At 38.3% G+C, this 19,126-nt stretch overlaps 1 protein-coding gene and 1 long non-coding RNA gene across 4 annotated transcripts in view; both read left to right on the top strand.

Annotated features, from left to right (window-relative positions):
* Positions 1-19,126, top strand: part of DMD (dystrophin) — a 2,147,259-nt gene that overhangs the window by 1,223,645 nt on the left and 904,488 nt on the right. The gene's annotated exons all lie outside the window — the stretch shown is intronic.
* On the top strand, positions 12,737-18,373 carry LOC145535983 (uncharacterized). Its single transcript, XR_014075570.1, has 2 exons — positions 12,737-13,103; positions 15,766-18,373. It is a non-coding gene; the product is annotated as an uncharacterized LOC145535983 (long non-coding RNA).

Consider the following 19,126-nt stretch of genomic DNA (forward strand, 5'->3'; position numbering starts at 1 on the left):
GTTCTCTTATTTCTATTGATCTCACTACTGTTCTAATCTAGACATAATCAATCCCTTATCTTTTCGGCATTTCATAGGCATCAGTATCCAGAATAATTTGGTGAGCTTGAGACAATAGCACGAGTGATGTTTTCAGAACTCAGCAGTCATTCATTTAATGAATATTCATTGGCCACTAACTAGGAGCAAAATACTAACTAGGCCATGTGGGTTACACAAAAATGTATTAATGCGGCTCATGTTCCCTAAGTCACACCTATTAGATAAGGCACAGTCATAAATATTATAATATAGGAAAAAAGCAAAGGCACTAGAATGTACAGTTTAAGTACAATTTAAGCCTATAAAAAGAGATTCATTCTCCACCAGATAAATCAAGGAAGGCTTCATAGAGAAACAAACATTTGAGCATACAGATACAGTATGGTCAACAGGCTCAGGTCAGTGTGGGAGAGGAACGAATGCTATTCCACATTGAAAAAGAGACACTCTGGATAAATATGAAGAGCTGTAGAAAAGCCAGTGGAAGTAGACCCAATTTATAATGCCTGCCTGCTTGCCTATGAAAAAGAAAGGGGAAAGTGTCAGTCTCTCTTTCGTGTCTGACTCTTTGCGACCCCATGGACTGTAGTCAACTGGGCTCCTTTGTCCATGGAATTCTTCAGGCAAGAATACTGGAGCCAATACTGGAGAATAGTGGGTAGCCAACGGAGAAGGCAATGGCACCCCATTCCAGTACTCTTGCCTGGAAAATCCCATGGGTGGAGGAGCCTGGTAGGCTGCAGACCCATGGGGTTGCTAGGAGTCGGATATGACTGAGCGACTTCACTTTCACTTTTCCCTTTCATGCACTGGAGAAGGAAATGGCAACCCACTCCAGTATTCTTGCCTGGAGAATCCCAGGGATGGTGGAGCCTGGTGGGCTGCCGTCTATGGGGTCGCACAGAGTCGGACACGACTGAAGCGACTTAGCAGTAGCAGTAGCATTTGCTTGTCTAGGGGACTTTCCTGACCCAGGGATTGAACCTGGGTCTCCTGCATTGCCAGCAGATTCTTTACCATCTGAGCCACTAGGGAAACCCCTGCTCACCTGTAGTGTCTTCCAAATATGGTTACTCTAACTTGCAGTTTCCTCAGAACAATATCAGTTTATGCTTGTTTCCCTTGTGTAATTATAACACCCACTTTGACTCCTCAAAGTGCCCAGGTTTGCATGATAAATTTAATTATCATTCTGTTTCTAAGAAAACTGCCCAGTCCCTGTAAAAGCATGGGTTCGGTTCAGGTCCCACCTAACTGCCCACCCCTTAATTTATGAAAGCCAGAACTTGGCATCAAAAAACAAGTTACCCAATCAGATTTCAATATTTTTGGAGAAATGGGAAACTCGAGAATCTTAAAACAGTTACAGAAGCTGTATAGCTTCTTATTACATGGCAGGGTGGAGCCATGAAAGCTATATAATAAGTCATAATTAAGAGGGAGCAGACACTGAGCTGCAGCAGCCAGATAGTTGCAAAACCAAATGAAACAGACAGACACCTAGGGATAGCTGAGGCACAATAATGGGAGAAAGCTGCAGTGAAACTGCCTGAACTTCTGGTAGTAAGATTCCTACTGATACCTTAAATCTAGGACCACCTCCATCTCCATTCTTTGTGATGCCCAGCCTTATGGCAGTTGCTGTTATTGAATTCTCTGGAGAATCCACATATTGTTTCACCTAACATCTTATAATAATCCCTCCAATCTTTCTATCCATCCAAACTAGCTCAGATAAGCTGTGGGGCCCATGCCCCTGGGGAAAGAGAGGAGTAAGAGGTGAAAGCAGAGGGTTTGGGGGAGCAGGATGTCACAGCATTTCAAGAAAGACAGCATGGTATTTCAGACTGCTATCTGAGGAATGGGAATGGGAAGGAGAAAAGCTAATAGCAGTGGAATCTATGAGTCTTGGCAACTGGTTAGATCTGAGGCATAAAATGAAATAGGAAGCCAAAGATGATTCAGAATATTTTGAGTCTGATTTTCATCAGCTAAGAAGACAGTAGTGCCACGAATAATAAATGGTTCCAAACATAACTATCATCACCATCGTCATCATCATTATCATCATCGTCCCCATTATCATTAAGGAAACTGATCTAAATAGTTACAAGAAGGGTGTTTGATAGAGGCCGTTAACTACCTAGGTGATGGAAGACCTGAGAAGCCAAAAAGAAATGATAAAAGCAACATAGGGATTCGCAATAACAGGAAGCTTCTCCCGTTTCCATGGCTGAGGATTTAAGCACCAGGTGATGTTACTAGATTTCACAAGTCAAGGTCATCTGGTGGGCGTTGGAATCAGATGGCAACTGGCAGTAGCCGCAGAAACAGAAGGAGGGTGTATCCAGCAAGATGTTCGGATGCTGGAACACCAGAGGAGATTCAGTCACTGCCAGAAAATACCCTCAGAGCGGGGAGAGGGAGAAACATCCTGAATTCTCCCCTTTTCCTCCACTAGTCCCTCACACTTATCAAATCCACCCAGAAGTTAATTGGCAAATGAGTCTGGGAAATGTGGTTTGTAGAGGACATGAAATGGATCTTAAGGGACAAAGGTAATCGCTGGTACAACATCTGAGCTTTGTGAGGCAAGGGTGAAAAGCAGGAATAATACAGTGTTTATCTGGAATGTTTCATGCACACAGATGCAGGAGGAAAAAAAGGAGAAATGTGCTTGCTCAATGAGCCATTCTGACTGGCACTGTAGGTGGCTGTCCTATGATAAAGATTTTTAGACTAAACAGAGATGACTACAAATGGCACTGCCATGTAGTCACAACAGAAATACCAGACAGGAATTAATATTGACTTGCTCTGTCACAGTCATCAGCTATTTGTTTTAAACCAATGATCTTCCATCTAAATGTCTGCAAAGAGTATAACTTTTGTGTACCACCAACATGGACAAAACCAAATTAGGCTTATTGAGTTGTTCATAGAACTATCCTTCATTGAGTACCTCTTGTAGGAGCAACATACAGAGATTATAACTATGAAGAAGACAGCCGTTGTACTCCAAAGAGCGTTTAGGAGAGGTATACTAATAAACAAGTAATTATTATAATACATTGAGATAGATAATATTATCATGATAATAGGCACTGAGTGATAGCTAAGCACATGGAAAAGGCACCCTAGTCTAATTTGTGGCAATTGGAGACTATTTTCAAGGATATAGCATCTGAGTTGGAGTTAACTCCAGCATGATGTATGTTTCTGGGAGCAAAGTATTTCAAGCCAAGTTGGTGTTCATGCAGAGTCCCAGAAAGCCTGAATTGTTTGGATATCTGTATTTCAGGTGTAGAGGAGACAGAAGAGACCAAACTAAGCATAGGCCAGATAACAACAATCTGAACCAATGGTATGTTGGTAAACGTTGAACCACTGGCTATTAGGGGAGAGAGGGTCTTATTGGGAGCATTTGCCAAATCCTGAGGCTTAACTATGCCAGCATGGCAAATGTGAAGCTATCGCTGATGTCATTGACTCTAGAGCTGGGAGATGGGTAGTAGCACAGTAGTACATAGTTGTTTCCATCATAGATACAATAGATGTAATATTCAAATATGCGTGCTTCATTTTACCAAATACTTGTGATATTCATTTGTTTGTCAATTCATTCCTTTTAAAACATTTCTGAACCTCTACTCTGGTTCACGCATGGTTCTAATTGCTGGGAGGACAGCATAGGAAAAAAATAGAAAAACATTTGTCCTCTGTGAGCTAAAGCAAGTATTATTATTGTGCCCATTTTACAGCTGAGAAATTGAGGCATGTGAAGATTGATTAACATCACACCATTAGTATGTGGAAGACCCAAAGGAGGATATCAGCCCCCTAATTCTGAATCGAATAGGCCATTTACACTATATTACAACCAATAGTTGAGCTAGATTTTATCGGAGCTTCTCTATTTTTATTGCCATGTGGTTGGATAAGTAAAATAAATTTCTCTGACCTTTCAAATAAATTTTGGTCATTTTTCTTGGAAGCTTATCGGGTGTGAACTTTAAAATACTGCAATTAATAATGATTATAATACCCTGAAACTCTGCAGCAAGTTTGTTCTAAGAACTCCTAGGAGTCTCCATATTTAGAAAATTAAGTCCATCAAGTGAATGAGTTATTATCTGAGAGTAAGAAAGATAGACTTCAAAAAGTACATAAATTACAATAAACTTTTAAAAATACAAGAAACAGGAGCTATTTAACAATTGTGTTAGTTTTACTAAGCCTTTCAGACCCATAGACTTCCTGTTTATCTTTCTCCTGAAGAAAAATCTTAATTTCTTTGAGAGAAACTCATTTACATTGAATAGTCAACAAAAGTAATTCAATCATGAAGGAATTTTTAAAAATATTTAAAATCTGTAAATTTATTTTTTATTTTAATTATTAGAGTATAGTTGTGTATATATGTGGATCCCAGTCTCCCAATTCATCCCACTCCCTCTTCTCCCTTGGTATCCATACATTCATTCTATATGTCTGTATCTCTATCTGCTCTGCAAATAAGATCATATATGCCATTTTTCTAGATTTCACATATATGTGTTAATATATATTTGTTTTTCTCTTCCTGACTTACTTCACTCTATATGATAGACTCTAAGTCCATCTATGGCTGAGTAATATTCCATTGTATGTATGTCCCACATCTTCTTTATCCATTCCTGTGTTGATGGACGTTTAGGTTGCTTCCATGTCCTGGCTATTGTAAATAATGCTGCAATGAATATTGGAGTGTATGTGTCTTTTTGAATTATGGTTTTCTCTGGGTATATGTCCAGTAGTGGGGTTGCTGAGTCATATATTTGTTCTATTTTTATTTTTTTAAGGAAATTTCATACTACTCTCCATAGTGACTGCATCAGTTTGCATTCCCATGGACAGTGCAAGAAGGTTCCTTTTTCTCTATACCCTCTCCAGCATTTATTATTTGCACGTTTTGTGATGATGGCCATTCTGACTGGTATGAGGTAATATCTCATTGTAATTTTGATTTGCATTTCTCTAATAATTAGTGATGTTGAGCATCTTTTCAAGTGCTTTTTGGCCATCTGTGTATCTTCTTTGGAGAAAAATCTATTTAGGTCTTCCACCCATTTTTTGACTGGGTTGTTTTTCTTTGGATATTGAGCTGCATGAGCTATTGGTATGTTTTGGAGATTAATCCCTTGCCTGTTGCTTCATTTGCAAATATTTTCTCCCATTCTGAGGGTCGTCCTTTCATCTTTTTATGGTTTCCTTTGCTGTACAAAAGCTTTTAAGCTTAATTAGGTCCCATTTGTTTATTTTTGTTTTTAATTTCATTACTCTAGGAGGTGGGTCGAAAAAGATCTTGCTGCAATTTATCAAAGAGTGTTCTGCCTATATTTTCTTCTAAGAGTTTTACTGTGTCCAGCATTGAGGTCTTTAAATCCATACAATCTATAAATGTAAACATATGCATTGATTCTAGTGATTTTAAAATGTATATTGCTTCTTTGTCACATGTGTCATAAAAGAAATTATAATGAAGTTGTGTGTTAATAAAAAGAAAAAGGCACTGACTGCAATGGAGGTACTTAAATAGTTCTCTAAATCTATGACTTTTCCTTTGCCAGAGAACCCCACCCCCAGCAATAGCAGCCAAAACTTGGACTAACTTATCCGATTGTTACACTTCGGATACTTTTGCTCTCTTCTTATTCCTTTCTTGCCACGTGCAATCTTGCTATCTCTTCCTTCCATTCTTTATTCTCTACTTGCACAGTTCCTTTCTGTATCTGGGAATTGTTCATCTTGTGCTTAGTGATTGGGTTAGCCTCCTACTCTCCCCCTTGGCAATCTAACTACACTATTTTATTAAGCTTCCTAAGGAACATAGCAGGTTCATTGCATTGGTTAAAAACCCAAAAATATTAATGGCTTTACAGTTATCAGAGGCTCAAGTTCACCTACATATTCTGATTTTCATATTCTGGATTCAAGCAAATTTTTCAGCTTTCCCACCTACAGTTCCTAAGAAGCAGCTTCAGTTTCCCTCCTCAAGGTTCACACTGGAAGTCCTGCCTCTTTCCCTACATGGACTCTGATGCCTTTCCTTTCATTGAATCATCCAAGCTGAGCTCAAAACATGACTCCTCTGTGAAAACCTCACTGATTTTTCTCCACTTCTGACTTCCTGCAACACTTACTTTTCTTACATCGTTCGGGGGACTTAATTACATCTATGGTTTAGAAACAATGATACTTTAATTTCTTATTCATACCACCACTTTCAAGTCTATTCATCTTGCTCTCCAACCACATTGTAAGGTCCTTGAGGTCGGAGAGTACAAGAGAGGGGAGGAGCATAGTTTAAATCCACATGTACTGTGTAAGTTAAAGTTCTTTAACTTTAATGAGCCTCCTCTGCCTCATCTGTAAAATAGGACATCACTGCTTATCTTACAGAATTGTTTTTGGAATTAAATAAAGGTGTATATGAAAAAGGGATTAACAGTGTTTTGTGTGTAGGAGATATTCAGTAAAGGCTAACCATTGTTTTGTCTCTTCAAAGCTCCACATTTCTATATTCATCTTACTATCCTTGTATTCTTTGTAAAAATGCTTCATATTTCAACTCCTGCCACGTACTCTCATTTCTAATCACTCCTGGTGGGAAGGGAACACCTTAGAGGAGAGGCAATCTCTGCTCACTTACTTCTCAGGGGTGCAAGCTTCTCTGCTTGCTTAAGGTGTATCTTTGCTTTTCACCATGTCCTCATACTTCCATTCGGAGAAGGTAATGGCACCCCACTCCAGTACTCTTGCCTGGAAAATCCCATGGACGGAGGAGCCTGGTAGGCTGCAGTCCGTGGGGTCGCAAAAGAGTTGGACACAACTGAGCGACTTACCTTTCACTTTTCACTTTCATGCAGTGGAGAAGGAAATGGCAACCCACTCCAGTATTCTTGCCTGGAGAATCCTAGGGACGGTGGAGCCTGGTGGGCTGCCGTCTATGGGGTCGCACAGAGTTGGACATGACTGAAACGACTTAGCAGCAGCTTAGCAGCAGCATACTTCCATTTGGGCAGGGGCAAATGGTCCTGAGCCATAGCAACAGCCTAACTCCAAATATTTACCTGCATTATTTTGTGTGTGTGCTCTGTTACATATATGTCAAAATATCCCCATTATTTTAGACAACCAGTTAAGGACATATCCTTCAATAGTTTTCATATTTGCAGTAACATAAACTCTGTGTCTTTATCATTCAGGCAGATTGAGGCCTTGACTGTGAGCCATGTATTGAGGGATTCTGTTCTTATTTTTAAATTTCCTTAAAATTCTGTCCTTATTTTAAAATCAAGATTCACAATGTTAAAAGTTCAAGAGTGAAGTACTTTTGTCATCTCTACTGCGTGCCTACACAGTCAGTGGAAAATAAATCATTGGCTTAAAAAGCGATTTCTCCCTTCCCGCTGTGCTGCCGTGTCTACTGCCTGTCATCTTCACCACTGGTCAGTCTTGAGACTTACAGTCCACCAGCATCTGGCATCCTTTGCTAAAATTCACATACACCTGGGTAGTGAATGTGTGCTGATGACACACTGTTAAAACGCTTACAATTTAGGATAGCAGCCGCCATACTCCCTGTATTACCTTCCAAGGCTGCTGTGACAAATGACCACAAACTGGGTCACTTAGTGAAAATGTATTCTCTCACAATTCTGAATGCAGGGAGTCCAAGATCAAGGTCAACGGGCCCTCCAAAGGCTCTAGGAAAGAATGCTTCTTTGCATCTTCCATCTTCTAGTAGAGCCTCAGGCGTTCCTTGTCTTGTGGTGGCATAAATCCCATACCGCCCTCTCACTTCACACGGCCATCTTTTTTGTGTGCCCCCCTGCATCTTCTCTTCTTATGAGGACACTTCTTATGGTTTACCCTAAATCCAGAATGATTTCTTCTCTAAAACCTTAACTAATTATATTTGCAAAGACCTTATTTACAAATAAGATAACCTTCTACGATTCCAGATAGATGTGAACTTGGGTGGGATTCCACTCACTTTTTTTGGTGGGATTCCCCTTGTCAATTCTGGAAAATGTAGTAATAAAAACTTTGGATAAATCAGTGAAGGCAGAGTTCATATTTATGTATTACTGAAAAATTTCACTACTAGCTCTTAAACAAAAGGTCCTGTGAAACATTTATTTGATTAAAACTACAAATCTGATATTTGGTTTTGTGTTCATCATTATTTTTATACTCAGAAGTAATATTTTACGTAAAATGTATTCTATAAGTAAAGAAACATATTTCTTAATTTCCTAGCATTTATTTTATTAAATTTTTGTCTCCACACTGCTTAATAAATATTTGAAGGGAAATCATTTAGACCAAATTTCACCTTGGTGGTACCATACTGACATCTTTCAGAAACAACCATGGAAACAAAATCCTTTCAGAAGAACTACCCTCCTCACACAAAATTTTGCTGATATGTATTTGTTAGGAGATGGCAGAGAAGGACAAATACTGTTACATAGATATGTGAAGTGGTATCTAGCTGCCTTTGAACTTAAATTTTTCAGAACTTGACTTATTATTCACATATCCAGGAAAGTTATCCAGGACTCATATGCTTTCACTGAAAATGTAATCAAATGAGTCACAAAGTTTGAAAATGGTATTTGACATCTAATACCATTTCCACAGGGCTTCCTTGGTAGCTCAGCTGGTAAAGAATCCACCTGCAATGCAGGAGACCCCAGTTCAATTCCTGGGTCGGGAAGATCCTCTGGAGAAGGGATAGGCTACCCACTCCAGTATTCTTGGGCTTTCCTGGTGGCTCAGATGGCAAAGAATCCACCTGCAATGTGGGAAACCTGGATTCAACCCCTGGGTTGGGGAGATCCCTTGGAGGAGGGCATGGCAACCCACTCCAGTATTCTTGCCTAGAGAATCCCCATGGACATAGGAGCCTGGAGAATCCCCATGGACAGAGGAGCCTGGTAGGCTACAGTCCATGAGATCACAAAGAGTCTGACATGACAGAGCAAATAAGCACAGCACAGCACACCGTTTCCTCAAGAATGCCCTGTTAGTGATTTAAAACAATGATGTTTGAAATTATAAAAAGTAAAAAAAAAAAAAATACTCCTAATTTATAATCTTGACCCAGCTCTTTTATCAATCTCCCTGATCTCCATCACCAGCCAGTAAGCAGTCCCCAGTAGTTAGGGAATGCCTCCTTGAATAAGTGGCATCAATATTTCTTCACATTTCACGGCTACAAGAGCAGTGCTAAATCCTAGCCTGTTGTTCAATTCTCTACCCTCATCATCCTAATAACACATCCATCCTAAGAAAGACTCCATCAAGACCAGAGGATGAATACATATAATTTCTATGGAGTACAGTATTTAAAATGAAACTGCTTTTGGCCTGTGTGGTCTCAGTGGGTGCATTGCTAGATTCAGGATGCCAGCTCATCTCACACCGAGTTTAATAAAGGGTGTCCTATAAAAAGCTAATTTCTTGCTGCTAAATTGCTTTTTAAGTAATGCTTGCTGTTGCAAGAGACCCTTTCATAGCACAGACTCAGGGAGCCATGTTTGAAAGGCTAGAGGTGCTTTGTGAGATAAGGTAGGATCCAGGTGGAATTCTCCTTACAGGATGACAACGTATATAACTAATATCGTCCTTGGAGACTAGTTTGCATGCAGTTGCTGGTAGGTACGGTTTAGCAGCCTGCTACAGATAAGAATGAGTGATGATGCCCTAGATTTTAATGGAACTTTTAGAGTGCACGCAGCAGTGGGGTGCAGTCTTCAGCAAAGAAAAACGAGCTGACTTGCAGGCATGAGAGGTCATCAAGAAAGATAAAGAAATAGGACATCCACTCTGGGCTAGGCAAGGCTTTTTAAAGGATATTATGGAAATGAGCAAGAATCCATTTAATTTTTATAATGCCACTCCATTTAACTTTAAAATACAAGGTCAAGGTACTGTGTTTTTCATAATGATTAAAGATTTGGAATGTTCTTTTCGTGGAATCCTTCTACATTTGTTTGGCAGAAAAGGAATGTGAGAAGGAATAAAACCAGCATCAGGAAACAACAGAAACATGTTCTGTCCGCTGTCCAATCCAGGTTTAAATGGGGAAAAAAAAAAGCATTTCTGATGGGCACATTTATCCCTAACTTGCCAGAGGGGTTTCTTTTCCTACAGTTCCTATTCTTTTAAGTTTTGTTTGATCCTAGGATCATAGAAAAAAAGACTTTTTTTTTCAAAAATGAATCAGTGAGGTCAATTGAGAATCTTATGTCCATGGAGCAAACAGTAGAGTCCTTCTGGCTGAAGTTTGTTTTAGCCCATTGCCTAGTAAACTGCTACTGCTGCTAAGTCGCTTCAGTCGTGTCCGACTCTGTGCGACTCCATAGACGGAAGCCCACCAGGCTCCGCCGTCCCTGGGATTCTCCAGGCAAGAACACTGGAGTGGGTTGCCATTTCTTTCTCCAGTGCATGAAAGGGAAAAGTGAAAGTGAAGTTGCTCAGTCGTGTCCGACTCTTAGCGACCCCATGGACTGTAGCCTACCAGGCTCCTCCGTCCATGGGATTTTCCAGGCAAGAGTACTGAAGTGGGGTGCCATTGCCTTCTCCAGCCTAGTAAACTATTCATCCTTAAATGTATTAAGAGAGATACAGAGTCTATAAAATGGTTGAAGTTTGTATCTTGGTTCTGTCACCTTTGTACCACTGATTCTCAATGTGCAATATCTCTGATATATGCAGTTAATATATTTTAGGAATAAAAACAAAAGTACTTGAATCATATTTCTAGGTAGTGTTTCTGTATGTGAAGCAGGGGTAACTGTGGTACAGTGCAAAAGATTCCGAACATGAAATTAGAAGACATCTTATCCAGAAACTAGGTATGTGACCTTAAATAAGCTGCTTAACTTCCTAAATCTTAGTTTAACTTTCTCTATAAAATGAAGTGTCTACCCACGACATAGGATCATTGCCAAAATTAAATTAATAAGAAATTTATAAACTGAAAAGTGCTACAAGAGTTTAAAGCATGGCCATTATTTCCTGTCTCTAGAAATTTGACCTTCTTAGAGAAGGCCTCAATGTAGAAAATTTAACCCACAAGTAGCCTTTGGCTTTAAAAGAAGTACATTCATATTTTTATCATAATACTTATCCTACATATATATCAAGACACAAGTTTTTTTTTCCAAATGCTCTGTGTTTTTTTAAGGATTTAGCACAGGCAAAAGGAAATTTTATCAGCTATGTTAGAGGGACACATAAGAAAACACTGAGCTGATCTAAGTACAGAAATACAGAAATTTATAAGCAAATGTGAGGTCAATGTGTAGTATTTTTTTTTTTCCTCACAAAATAGTTAAGCTTATTGTAAAATTGTGTAGGTAAGCAAGATGGAAAACCCCAAATTCTGTGTTTCTTCAAGTCTAAGATTCACCATTATTCATTTATCAGCTATTTATCATTCATTTATTATAAAAAAAGGCAGTGGGATAAGTCTTAAGAAGACAGTGCTGTAAAAGCTGTCTGGAATAGGCAAAGTGAAGATTTGCTTTGAAGAGCCCATATTTTTTTAGCACTGTTCATTACAGCGTAAAGATAGTTTGGTGAAATCCTTACCCAGTGGGTATACCTGCCTGGGGTTCTACAATTCTTTAAAAACTTTATGGTTCAGCAAATTTTACTCAGTCATACAGCAAACAGTTGCTTGAGAGATGGCAGAGACACTAGGTGTCCTGTAGTTCAACCACTTTACTAAGAGACAAAGACGTTGAGCTCCATTTCTGAAATTCAGTTATCTGGTTGAAGATACATAATAGCAGAGCTAAATCAAGAACCTCTTGGGGCTAGAGTTTTTGTTTATGCATGGCTTTGCTAGGGAATGGAAACCAGTGCCTGTTTGCTGAGTTAAATTGAAAATTTTCTTTGCTCCGGGTGAAAAAAAATAACCACAAAAATAGACTTAACTTCCAAATTATGGGTCACAATGAACTAAAGAAATAATTTCGGTAAAAAAAGTCTATGGGGGAGAATGGATACATGTATATGTATGGCTGAGTCCCTTTGATGTCCACCTAAAACTATCACAACAATGTTAACTGGCTATGTTCCAATATAAAACAGAAAGTTTTTCTTTAAAAAAAAGTCTAAAGCTTTCTGTAGAGCCAATAAGGCTTCATGAAAAGGAGGATTAAAAACGTCATAAGGACTTTCCATATATATGGAGAAAGCTAAATGAATAAACTAGCTACAAGAGCAAATTTTAATATAATAAAAACATTATTACTAATAATAGTAAACTTCTCACTTGTTGTTGTTGTTGTTTAGTCACTAAGTTGTGTCTGACTTTTTGTGACCCCCCATGGACTGTAGCCCTCCAGGCTCCTCTGTTCATGGGATTTCCCAGGCAAGATTTCCCATTCCAATATTGTAATGGATTGCCATTTCCTTCTCCAAAAGTTCTTACTTATTAAGTCCCTATTATGGACATATGAACTATGTAGTTTCTCATTCCACCCTCCCTCACCTTAAATTACAAATAGAACAGGTTACCTCTCCAACGAAAGGTCAATGCATGGAAGGCAAACGAATCAGCAGACTCAGTTTAGCTGTGTTATGTCTACCACGTGGAATGTTGCTGTCTACAGGACTACAGCTCAGTCCTTCATGGAACACAGATTAAACTATCATCCCTGTTCTAAAAAAGCTAAGGTCCAAAACATACCTGTGCTGCTTATAGACTAGAATGTGAGAAAAATGATGTAAGTTTTTATCATGGATTTAACAAACTAAAACATTTTGTTTAAGTTTTGAGATTGAGAAGTTTAATTAACTCTAGAGTTTTCACAGTTAGGTATAAAGATGATTTGTTATCTCCCATAACCTTGGTGAAGGAAAATTATTATTTCTTCTAGCCCTAGAAATTGGGTGACCATGAAGGGCTCTGTTCTTTCGGGAAGAGATTCTAGCCCCTCATTGTCTTTTAATAGTTTATTACTTTATATTCACCAAGAAAAGTAGATGAGATTATTTTTGCAGACCCTTCTAAGGATAATTCATTCTGATTGTCAGAGATATAACTTTTAGTAGGCTTCCCTGGTGGCTCAGATGGTAAATTATCTGCTTGCCATGCAGGAGACCTGGGTTTGATCCATGGGTTGGGGAGATCCCCAGAGAAGGGAATGGCTACACACTCCAGTATTCTTGCCTGGAGAATCCTATGGACAGAGGAACCTGGTGGGCTCCAGTGCATGGGATCCCAAAGAGGCGGGCATGACTAAGCGACTAACACTGTCACTTCCACTTACCTTTTAGTGCATAAATAGTTCCCTTCGTGCCCTTTGTGACAAACATGAGCATAGAGAAGAAACACGAAGTTATGCCATTGAATTAAAAGACATCAGAGAGGCAACAGTGACTGGTATTGATTAAAATAAAAGGACAATGTAAACAGATGTGACTTGTATTCAGCTGTGAAAATTAATGGGCATTATCAGGCTTCCATCATCATGGTGGAAATCCCAGCCAAGGTTCTGCAGTACCCAGAAAAGAACAGCTTGCAAAAATCTTGTCATTCCTTGTACATGCCAAACTGCTGACCATATTCTATCACAAGGGTTCATTTCCAGGGAATGAGATCAAGAAATCATGATCTGAATTCCTAATTAACCCTTAGGATTTCTCAGAATGTTAGATGCATAACAGTCTTCACTTCTGTGGAGTGGGGCCATTAGTAATTGACCATACATAATATTTTTAAGCCAATGTTTTAGATTCGTATAATATCAGTCAAACTAGGTTAAACTAGTTTCACTGTGTTTGTACTTCACAAATAACTACTCGATAAATAGAGGATTGAATCATCAATACTGATTTTTTTTCCTCTGATTTCAAGACTGTCATCTAAGACGAGCTTATTGAAGTTGTCACTGTTCTTTCTGAACCTTTGTTGTGCCAGGAGGAACAGATGGCAAAATCAAAAATGATTAGAGAAATCAGTGGGGTGCGGGTGAGAAGTGGGGGGGGGGGGCGCTGCCTGCCCAGGGAGACCTGCTAGCATCTTCCCTGAGCAGTCTGTTAACCCGTGACACTTTTAGAAATCTGTACCTCTAAGTCGCTTGACATCCTGACACACGCCTGATGCTTCCTTCTCTGACTGTCAACAGCATTCTCTGGTCAGCTCCCTCTAAATCTCAAGGATCGCATTTTAAAATGCAAATCAATGCATCCTTTTTCCTCCCTTTCCAATTCCTTTTGGTTTTGTGAAGGTGTAATTTACGTGTGATAACATTCACCCTTTTCGATACACAGGTTGATGAGTTTTGACAAACATAGGTGGTTGTGTAACCAGGATCACAATGAAGATTGACAGTATTCTTATCACCTCAATGTTTCTTCATACCTTTCTTGCGGTCCCCACCCCACTCAGCCCCTGGGAAACATTGATAAGGAAAAGCACTTTTAATCTGAAAAGCATTGTATGTATATGGGGATATCAGTGGTAATAATAGGATATGCCCAGTGGTTTCTACTTTTTTGAGCATCTATATGTGCCAGTCTGTATGTAATGTGTTATACTGTAGCCTCTCCCTTCAAGGAGTAAGCTAATGGAAAAGACAAACAGGCAGTGTAATAACACCCCTATCTAATAGAAGATTCTGCAGTGCTAGAAATGCTCTATAATGTGACTGTTGCACACTTCAAGTATGCCTAATGGAAATGAACTGAGTTTTAAACTTGATTTCATTTTAATTAAATTTATATAGCCACATGTGGCTAGAGGCTAATCTATTGAAAAGCACAGCTTCTATACAATGTGATAATTTGATGTTATAAAGCAAGAATTTAACCCAGAGCTAAAACTTGAACATCATCAGTGTTATTGGTGTTATCTTATATAGGGTAACCTTTTTAATAGAAAAAAAAAATTCTTTAAATAGTCAAGACATGAAAGTTTTCTTCTCAAGGGAGCATACATTGACTTTTCGATTCAAAACGTGTAAGAACTGGCCTTTAAGGGTAATTTATGAGAATTTCCTTTGGGTTTCTCGTGCTTATTCTATACATAAATGCCTAATTTTAGGTGGGAACTTATAGATCACTGTTTTTATGTAGTTCAGCATTTCATGTGGGTCAGCCTATTCTTTTTCCTGATGAAGACACAGATTAAGGAGAACTCATGTAAATTATCAGGAAAAAAATGTGTCTTCATGATAATAGAAGGCAGTTATAATGCTTTAAATATTCACTTTATGAAAGGTCCAGAGTACTATGCAATGGTGGTTGTCATAGTCTATCAATCATGTATCCAAAAGCCATTTTTATATGTGTTTATAATTGTGTATGGATATTTCAAGATCCACAAGTGGGCATTGCATTCAGGTTATTTGTTTGAAGAGGTTTTATCCATCTGGTCATTATGGGGTCATTTAATGTGAGGAAGTCTCTCCAGACATAAAGTGCTTATTCAAAATTGTAACTATCTTCTGAGAAAGAAAAAAAAAAGACTCAAATTCAGGATTTTGAATGCCATTATACATATAACTGTGTTGTGCATGTGTGCCAAGTCACTTCGGTTATGTATGACTCTCTGCAGCATTACGGATTGTAGCCCACCAGGATCCTCTGTCCATGGGATTCTCCAGGCAAGAATCCTGGAGTGGGTTGCCATGTCCTCTGGGGATCGTCCCAACCCAGGGATCAAACCCAAGTCTCTTATGTCTCCTGCATTGGCAGGCGGGTTCTTAACCACTAAGACCACCTGGAAATTTGCAACTGATAGCAACACATTCTAGGGAGGAACCAATGAAAAAGTACCCTGGTTGCAAGTGAAATTCTACTTCTAGCAGTATTGCTATTGAAACCATCACAGTAATTTTAACCCATATGTTTCCTTAACTATTTCAGAGCCACTTTTTATCCATTAGAAACTTGCTTCATCCACTGGCTAATTCACTTGGTCACAATATAATATGGAACTCTGGGACCCTCTCTGTAGTTCAGGAAGTAACTTCTTAACTGGTTGGCTATAGAGCTTTACTTTTGCAAATTTGTTCTTTTCCTGGACAGAGAAAAAGGGATTGTTTCAAAACTGTTCAGGAGTCCCGAGACTTACTCTAGAAAAGTAGAGCTAACAGTAAGAAAATAGTTCTTATATATTGGAAATAATCAGTTGTGTGTGCGTGTGTGCTAATTCGCTTTATTTGTGTCCGACTCTTTGGGACCCTATGGACTATAACCCACCAGGCTCCTCTGTCCATGGGGTTCTTTAAGGAAGAATACTGGAGTGGGTTGCCCTGCCTTCCTCCAGGGGATCTTCCTGACGCAGGGATTGAACCTGCGTCTCTTTTGTCTCCTGCATTGGCAAGCAGGCTCTTTACCACTAGCACCATGTGGGAAGCCCAATCAGTCATTTACATGAAAATAATTTGGATACTTTCCTGCTAATATTTTTTTTTTCCTTTTTGAAGCTAATGGCCATTTAATTATTAAATTAATTATTAAAATTAGCCATACTCAAAGGGCAAATTCACACTCAAATGGTATTATTTTGTTTTATTTGTATGCATTTTTTAAAAAAAATACATAAAAAGATTAGATGGCATCACCATTACTTTTAGTCAGCATAAATTTCTCATGAAAGTCTATAATTTTCATCTGTATGTTGGCTATAGGTGAAGAAATACATTTAAGAGATTGTCTGTTTATTTGATGACATAATAAACTCCAAGAGATTCAATGCTAGAATTCATGAATAACTGTTTTAAAAGAGAAAGTGTGGAGTCAGCAATTAGTGGTGGGAACTGACTAAAAAATAAACATTACACGATTTTACCGGTGGTTTGTGGATCCCTTTGTTTTTAACTTCTATGAACAGACTTGATATTTTTTTATTTATGTTGATAATCATCAGAATCAACTCTCTGCTTTCAAGCAGGAAATATTTACCAGTAATTCTCCCATGAGCAAAGCGAGGAGATAAATTGAACATGTCTCAAATGCACGCATAATGTCGAAGTGTACAAAAAATGTCTTTGAGGGAGAAGCATTGTCCTTATACTCATCTTCTGTCAATGGTGTGACTATGTGGAAAGACAAATAATGCTATTCACTAAATACTTTGTTTTTAAAACAAAAGCAGATTTCAGAGTTTATGCATTACAGAATTTCGAAGTACTCGTTTGTATCTTTGAGTTTGCCAGTGAAATTTTTATGAAAGCAGAACTTTTGATCTATTTTAATGAAATTGTAAGCCTTCTGTGAATTCTGTTATTAATTTTATTCTGGAGGAAATCTGACCAGGTTAAGGAAATGAGGTCAGGTTAAGATGTAATCCCAGTGGGAAAGCTCAACTACTATGATTTACAATAGGAAAAAAAGATGCTGAGGTTTGTTTTGTTTGGTTTTTTTAATCAACTTTTCTGTTTTTAACTATTACACAATACCATCTTTCTATCTCCTCCATTCCATTAAAATGTGTTCATAGGTAAGCATTTAATTAAAGCTTTTCTTGTGATCATATTAAAATCAACTTCATCTGTCAGGCTGTCCGGGCTAAAAGTACACAGTCATATTTTTGGTAACAGTTAAGTCTATGTAGATATACCCACACATATTGACAATGCTTACCATTTATTGTGTGAATGAAGAGCGATGTAAATATTGTTTGTTCTGCTAAGGAAGCCCTACATTTTAATCAGATTCTGTCTGTGTTTATGTAATGCTAGAGCATCTGGAATTTTTAAAGTAACAGATTTTTGTGTTTTTCATTGTTTGAGTACTTAAAAGCAGGGGAAAAAATAGCTCAACTAATTTAGCAAATTTCTCCCTCTTCATTTTGATGTATTAAAATGTAATTTTGGATACAGACTAATGAACAGTGATAGACTATAAACCCTGTATGCATGCATCGTGGTGTTCAGTTTCCCTCGTCCTCTCACTGAATGGAATAGGAGTTCAATTCAGAGTTGTCCATTCTTCCCTGTCCAACGCCTTCTCGTGCATAGAGTGTGAACATTAATTAGATGAATTCCATAAAGTGCTTTAAGCTCTTTGGAGAAAGATACTCTCTGAATAATTATGCTTAACTCCCATATGCTCTCACGATATAAACTATTCTGCCAGGAAATCCTTTTTAGGGATTATAGCTTAAAATGAAATTTTCTTTATTAAAGGCAGGAAGAATATATATACACTGACTGACTAAAACATGCTGTAGGCAACTGCTCTTAAATGTGCAGAAATCTTGAACTATGGAGCTTTCCATGCCCCCAAATACTAAGCAATACTGAAAATTGGTGACAAATTTGGAATATTAATCACTGCATTTGGCTTTGATTAAAAAAAAAAAAAGCCCATGTGCCCTTTAAAAATAGATGTACGTATCTTTATTCTAGAGATATATTATTTTAGGCATGAAAAGAGTACAAAGAGAATTATGTTATGGTTCTGAAATTAAAGTACGCTTAATTCACTCAATTGACAACAATGAGTTTTTAAAGAGGTACTTCTCAATTTTAGCTACATGTTGGGAATCCCCCAAGAAGCTTTAAAAAAAAGTAGGTGTGCCTGGGACTCCCTTGCAGATACTGATGTGATTTGTCACTTGAAGCCAGGGAATGGGAATTTTTAAAGCCTCCTGCAGTGAGCCTAGTGTGCAACCTAGGTAGACCTCAGTTCAACCTAAGAGCATGAGGGACCTCTCATCTGATCCAATACCTGGATGTTACAGAGGAAGATCCAAGAAGGCAACCGACTGGTCCAAGACTGAATGCACAGATGATAAAAGATCCAGCATAAAGGGTGGCTTGGTGATTCCGCCCAATACAGACAAAAGAATTATCTTTTGAGTTCACCCAATTCAAGCACTTCTTGGCAGCAATACTTGACGGAGATTCTTCTAATTGGATCATTTTTAGGGCAAAAAAAAAAAAAAGGATTAATTGAGAACAGCTGAACCCACATTGTAGCATGGAAGATAAAAAGCTTACACGTTAAAAATGATGAATCCATGGAAGTGCAAAACCTCTTCTTTTTCCTGGTATAGATAATGTCATTG

This window comes from Giraffa tippelskirchi, chromosome X (genome assembly GCF_054371585.1).
Source record: "Giraffa tippelskirchi isolate mGirTip1 chromosome X, T2T-mGirTip1v1.2.pri, whole genome shotgun sequence".
NCBI lineage: Eukaryota > Metazoa > Chordata > Mammalia > Artiodactyla > Giraffidae > Giraffa > Giraffa tippelskirchi.